The sequence below is a fragment of the Arachis hypogaea genome, chromosome 5 (genome assembly GCF_003086295.3).
Source record: "Arachis hypogaea cultivar Tifrunner chromosome 5, arahy.Tifrunner.gnm2.J5K5, whole genome shotgun sequence".
In the NCBI taxonomy this organism is placed as follows: Eukaryota; Viridiplantae; Streptophyta; class Magnoliopsida; order Fabales; family Fabaceae; genus Arachis; species Arachis hypogaea.
The window spans coordinates 43512186-43519400 of NC_092040.1; positions in this window are offsets into that span (position 1 = coordinate 43512186).

Genomic DNA, 7215 nt, shown 5'->3' on the forward strand with positions numbered 1-7215 from the left:
AAAAGAGCACTAAAAAATATAAAATAATAAGGAAATTAAATTGCTTAATCTAGCTCTCCAATCAATTTAATAACCGTCAAATTTAAACTAATCCCCCGCAACGGCGCCATAAAACTTGATGCAGTTTTGGATTCACCCTCCATATAAAAATGATGAATCCGCTCTTTTGGCAAGCGCACCAAAATTATCGTCAAGTAATAACCCACAGTGGAGTGGGATCGTATCCACAGAGATTGGTAAATTTGAACAGTTTTAATCAATTGATGAATTAGTCAAGCGGGACAGATATATTGTAAATGCAGAATTATAGTTGGCAGAAATATAAACAGCTAAACTGTAAAGGAAAGCAATAAAGTGCGTAAATGGAAATGGCAGAATATAAAGTGCAGAATCATAATGACTTAATTATAAATGGGAATGGGGAATTGCAGAATGTAAAAGCAAGCTATAAAGAAAGTGGTAGATAAGAATGGGAAAATTCATTGAGATCAGGAGATGTTGTCTCTTTAGATCAATTCTAGCTTATATCCTTTTCAATCATGAAACTCATTGACCTCTTGGCAATCATGATTGATTGAGCCCCAATCCCTTGGTGACTCAATCTCTCAAATCTTGATCAATAGCCAATTCCTTGGTCTAATTGTTCATGAAGAGAGATATGCTTGGTCCCTGATTATACCACACATCCTCAAAGGTCCAAATAGAGGGAGGATTATATGTCACCATATCCAAACACCAAAACCCAGATCCTACTCAAAAGTGAGAAGGGATTTTAAGCATGGTTTCATGTTTCCTTTTCCAAGGTTCCCATGAAACCCATTTTTGCATTCAATCTCTTTTCCAAGATAATTGAACACTAAGCATGGAAAATGAAATTCCTTCTAGCAAATCAAAGAGAAGATAAAGAGAAGAAGAATTTCACTATCATCAATCCATCAAGTACAACATATCTCCCTCACTCAGTGAGAGGGATTTTAGCTACTCTTAGCTCAAAAAAAGTACTCAAAAGTAGAGAAGATGATGAAGTGTAAAAGTAGATCTCAAACTTAGTCCCCTAACTGCTTAACCCCATTTTCAGTACTTCTTGGGGGTATTTATACTACTCCTAGCTCTCAAAATAAAAGAATTACAAAAGTGAAAAAGGAAAATTACAATTTGGAGGGAAAAGAAACTCAATAAGCGTGACTTCACAGCTAGCGTGTGGCTGGCGCTTCAGTGGCGTGCCACGTGCTCCTCCAATTCTGGCTTGGCGTGCCACGCCCGGTCCCTCAAGTGGCACACTCCTCTTCAATAACATCCCTGGCATGCCTCGCCTTCGAGCTCAAGTGGCACACCCAGGGTCTTTTAATACCCAATGTAGCCTGGCGTGCCACGCTTTCGAGCTTAAGTGGCACGCCCTAGCCTTTTTCCTCTTCTTCTTGCCTCTGGAGACTTGAACTAGCATGGCACGCCCAGGGTCTGGCATGCCACGGCCTTGCTGCACGCTTGATCAAGCTCTCTGGAAAGTTAAACTAGCGTGGCACGCCCTTTATAAACAAGTGATTCTTCTGTTTGGCGTGCCACGCCACGAACTCAAGTGGCACGCCCCAATGGCTTTTACTTCCTAAATGACACTGGCGTGCCACGCATGGGGTTCAAGTGGAACACCCAAATGAGGAATAGTGGATGGCATGCCACATCTTCGACGCCAAGTGGCACGCCCATGTGTTTGGCCTCCCTCATCCTCTCTGGAAACTTGTACCAGCGTGCCACACCCATGATCTTGCCTTAGTTCCAGTAGCTGGCGTGCCACGCCTAGCACTCAAGTGGCACGCCATAGTGAGATTCTTGGACTGGCGTGCCACGCCTTCGATACCAAGTGGCACGCCCAGCCCTTGATTTGGCCTCTTTTTGCATTGGTGTGCCACGCCTGGTTACTCAAGTGGCATGCCTAAGTGGGATTGAGAGCCTGGCGTGCCATGCCTTCGACCTCAAGTGGCACGCCCAAACTTCATTGGCCTTCAGTCCCTTATTAGGGATTTTGTACCAGTGTGCCACGCCATGCTGCTCAAGTGGCACGCCCATACATTTGTGGATTTCTCATGCTTGGCGTGCCACGCCTGGTTCCTCAAGTGGCACGCCTAAGTGACTTTTTGATGCTGGCGTGCCACGCCTTCGATACCAAATGGCACGCCCATAGAAGGTGATGGGATAGGTGTGCCACGCCCAACCTGGCGTGCCACACCCCCTTTAGTGTCCTCCATTGTTGCTCTCTGGAACTTTGTACTAGTGTGCCATGCCCAGTTCCTAGCGTGCCACGCCCATGTGAATGCTTGAGAATCCTTGATGATTGGCTTTTTAGCCGGTATAGAAATTATCAAGTAACCAATCGTAGTATAGTCTAAACCGACACAAAATCCATCATCAAACAAATCAAATCAAAAACCGAGAGTATTAGTCCCAAGTCGTTCTTTCCTAGGAATGCTACAAGGATGCATGTTATTGGTTAAGTGGTCTTTTGTGGTTTGAAGAGTGTGGCATTAAAGTGCTAACAAAGGTGAACAACAATCAATCAATATTAAAGGCCTTGGCCAAGGTTGAACATTGGAAGTTCCATCACTATAGCTTCCTTCAATTGTGATAACAATAGAGTATTATTTCACTTAGTTAACCCCTAATCATATAGGAATGCAACTAAATGCAAAATGATTCTACCTACTTGGTTAAAAATAAATCAATTTCCAAGACATACATGCACAAGTAGGGCTAAGATCCCATGACGATTCATGAATCCTACCAATTCGAATATCAAAATGAAGTTCAAGTACACTTGCAAGAAGAACGCTCATGAAAGCTGGGAATTAAGGAATTGAGCATCGAACCCTCACTAAAAGTGTTTGCACTCTAGTTGCTCAAGTGTATAGGGTCGATTCTCTCAATTTTCCCCTACTCATGCTTTCCAAGATTTGTTTTTCATTGAACAATCAACAATTATTCAATGCATGCATACATTCATCATGAGGTCTTTTCATAGGTTGTAATGGGGCTAGGGTCAAGGTAGGATCATATATGATTAAGTGGACTAGAATTTGAATCTTTGATTAACCTAGACTTTACCACCTAACCTATATAATAACCTATACAATTAAGTACTAATCTAACTACCCATTCCTCACTTTTTCACATACTCATGCATTTTCTTTTCGCTTTACAACACATATGCATTGACTTTATTGAGATTTGCTTTAGGGCATTTTGTCCCCTTTTATTGCTTTCTTTATCTTCTTTTTCTTTCTTTTTCTATTTTGTTTTTATTTTCTTTCCTTTTCTTTTTTTTCACATTTACTTATTTTTCTTTCTCTTTTTCTTTGTTTTTCTCATTTTTTTTCTTTCTTTCAAGACTATCAATGCATAAGGTTTTACATTTAATTAACGCATGAGTATGTACCCGATTCACAAATATAGAAATATAAAATAAAAACATCCTTTTAACTCAACCAATGTCCCAAGTTTCCCACACTTGAATGATACTCACACACACTAGCCTAAGCTAATCAAAGATCCAAATTTAGGACATTTATTATTTTTCGCTTTAAGGCTTGTAATGTGCTAAATTAAAGAACAAATGGGTTAAGCGTAGGCTCAAAGTTGGCTAACAATAGAAGATAAAAGGTAGGCTATGGTGCACGAAATTGTGATCTCTAACAATGGCGCTCAACTTGGTATGCGCGTTTATAAACTCAGTACTTTCTTCACAACTTCGCATCACTAACCAGTAAGTGCACTGGGTCGTCCAAGTAATAAACCTTACGTGAGTAAGGGTCGATCCCACGGAGATTGTTGGTATGGAGCAAGCTGTGGTCATCTTGTAAATCTCAGTCAGGCGGATTCTAATGGTTATAATGGTTTTCGAATATAAAGATAAATAAAGCATAAAATAAAGATAGAGATACTTATGTAATTCATTGGTGGGAATTTCAGATAAGCGCATGAAGATACTGTGTTCCTTCTGAATCTCTGCTTTCCTACTGCTTTCATCCAATCATTCTTACTCCTTTCCATGGCAAGTTGTATGTTGGGTTTTACCGTTGTCAATGGCTACCTCCCGTCCTCTCAGTGAAAATGGTCCAAATGCTCTGTCACAGCACGGCTAATCATCTGTCGGTTCTCGATCATGTCGGAATAGAATCCAGTGATTCTTTTGCGTCTGTCACTATGCCCAACACTCGCGAGTTTGAAGCTCGTCACAGTCATCTCATCTCAGATCCTACTCGGAATACCACAGACAAGGTTTAGACTTTTTGGATCTTAGGAATCGCTGCCAATAATTCTAGCCTATACCACGAAGACTCTGATTAAGGAATCTAAGAGATACACACTCTAGCTCTCGCTTGTAGAACGGAGGTGGTTGTCAAGCACGCGTTCATAGGGACGGATGATGATGAGTGTCATGGATCATCACATATTCACATCCATCAGGTTGAAGTACGAGTGATATCTTAGAAGAAGAATAAGCTTGAATTTAATAGAAAATAGTAGTAATTGCATTAATACTCGAGGTACAGCAGAGCTCCACAGCTTAATCTATGGTGTGTAGAAACTCCACCGTTGAAAATACATAAGTGATGAAGGTCCAGGCATGGCCGAGAGGCTAGCCTCCAAAACGTGATCAAAGGATGAAAAGATAATCCAAATATGTAAATACAATAGTAAAAAGTTCTATTTATACTAAACTAGTTACTAGGGTTTACAGAAATAAGTCTAAGTGCAGAAATCCACTTTCGGGGCCCACTTTGGGGTGTGCTTGGACTGAGCTTGAGCTTTATATGTGCAGAGGCTTCTCTTGGAGTTAAATGCCAAGTTGTAACATGTTTTTCGCGTTTAACTCTGGTTCGTGATGTGTTTTTGGCAGTTTACTCCAGAATGCAGCATGGAGCTAGCGTTGAACGCCAGTTTGCGTCATCTAAACTTGAATGAAGTATAGACTATTATATATTTATGGAAAGCCCTGGATGTCTACTTTCTAACGCAATTGAGAGCGCGCCATTTGGAGTTCTATAGCTCCAGAAAAATTATTTTGAGTGCAGAGAGGTCAGAATCCAACAACATCAGCATCCTTTGTCAGCTTTTGAATAAGATTTTTGCTCAGGTCCCTCAATTTCAGCCAGAAAATACCTAAAATCACAGAAAAACACACAAACTCATAGTAAAGTCTAGAAATGTGAAGTTTTCATAAAAACTAATAAAAATATCCCTAAAAGTAGCTAGATCCTACTAAAAATTACCTAAAAACAATGCCAAAAAACGTATAAATTATCTGCTCATCACAACACCAAACTTAAATTGTTGCTTGTCCCCAAGCAACTGAAAATCAAATAGGATAAAAAGAAGAGAATATACTATAAATCCCAAAATATCGATGAAGCTTAGTTCTAATTAAATGAGCGGGACTAGTAGCTTTTTGCTTCTGAACAGTTTTGGCATCTCACTTTATCCTTTGAAGTTTAGAATGATTGGCATCTATAGGAACTTAGAATTCAGATAGTGTTACTGATTTTCCTAGTTAAGTATGTTGATTCTTAAACACAGCTACTTTTATGAGTCTTGGCCGTGGCCCCAAGCACTTTGTTTTCCAGTATTACCATCGGATACATAAATGCCACAGACACATAACTGGGTGACCCTTTTCAGATTGTGACTTAGTTTTGCTAAAGTCCCTAATTAGAGGTGTCCAGGGTTCTTAAGCACACTTTTTTTGCTTTGGATCATGACTTTAACCACTCAGTCTCAAGCTTTTCACTTGGACATGTATGCCACAAGCACATGGTTAGGGACAGCTTGATTTAGCCGCTTAGGCCTGGATTTATTTCCTTGGGCCCTCCTATCTATTGATGCTCAAAGCCTTGGATCCTTTTTACCTTGCCTTTTGGTTTTAAGGGTTATTGGCTTTTTCTGCTTGCTATTTCTTTTTCTTTTGTTATTATTTTTTTGTCACTTTTTTCACTGCTTTTTCTTGCTTCAAGAATCAATTTTTTTGATTTTTCAGATCATCAATAACATTTCTCTTTTTTATCATTATTTCAAGAGCCAACAATTTTAACATTCATAAACAACAAGATAAAAAATATGCACTGTTCAAGCATTCATTCAGAAAACAAAAAGTATTGTCACCACATCAATATAATCAAACCAATTTCAAGGATGAATTCGAAACTCATGTACTTCTTGTTCTTTTGTATTAAAAATATTTTTCATTTAAGAAAGGTGAATGATTCATGGAATTATTTATAGCCTTACGACATAGTTACTAAATACTAATGATCATGTAATAAAGACACAAACATAGACAAACATGAAGCTCAAAAACCGAAAAACAAAGAGATAGAAACAAGGAAGTTAAGGAATGAGTCCACCTTAGTGATGGTGGCGCCTTCTCCTTGAAGGACCAATGGTGTTCTTGAGCTCCTCTATGTCTCTTCCTTGCCATTGTTGCTCCTCCCTCATAGCTCTTTGATCTTCTATAATCTCATTGAGAATGATAGAGTGCTCTTGGTGTTCCACCCTTAATTGGTTCATGTCATGACTCAATCCTTCTAAAGAAGTGTTGAGTTGTTCCTAATAGTTGTTTGGAGGAAAGTGCATCCCTTGAAGCATCTCAGGGATTTCTTGATGATGAGCTTCTTCATGCGTCTCTTGAGATCCATGAATGGGCTCTCTTGTTTGCTCTATCCTTTTCTTAGTGATGGGCTTGTCCTCTTCAATGGGGATGTCTCCTTTTATGACAACTCCAGCTAGGTAGCATAGATGGCAAATGAGATGAGGAAAAGCTAGCCTTGCCAAGGTGGAAGGCTTTTTGGTTACTTTGTAGAGTTCTAGAGAGATGGCTTCATGAACTTTTACTTCCTCTCCAATCATGATGCTATGGATCATGATGGCCCGATCCACAGTTACTTCGGATCGGTTGCTAGTGGGGATGATGGAGCGTTGGATGAACTCCAACCATCCTCTACCCACAGGCTTATGGTCCAGTTTTCTCAATTGAACCGGCTTGCCTTTTGAGTCTCTTTTCTATTGAGCTCCTTCCATACATATGTCCATGAGGACTTGGTCCAACCTTTGATCAAAGTTGACCCTTCTAGTGTAGGGGCATGCGTCTTCTTACATCATAGGCAAGTTGAACGCCAACCTCACATTCTCCGGACTGAAGTCTAAGCATTTCCCCCGAACCATTGTAAG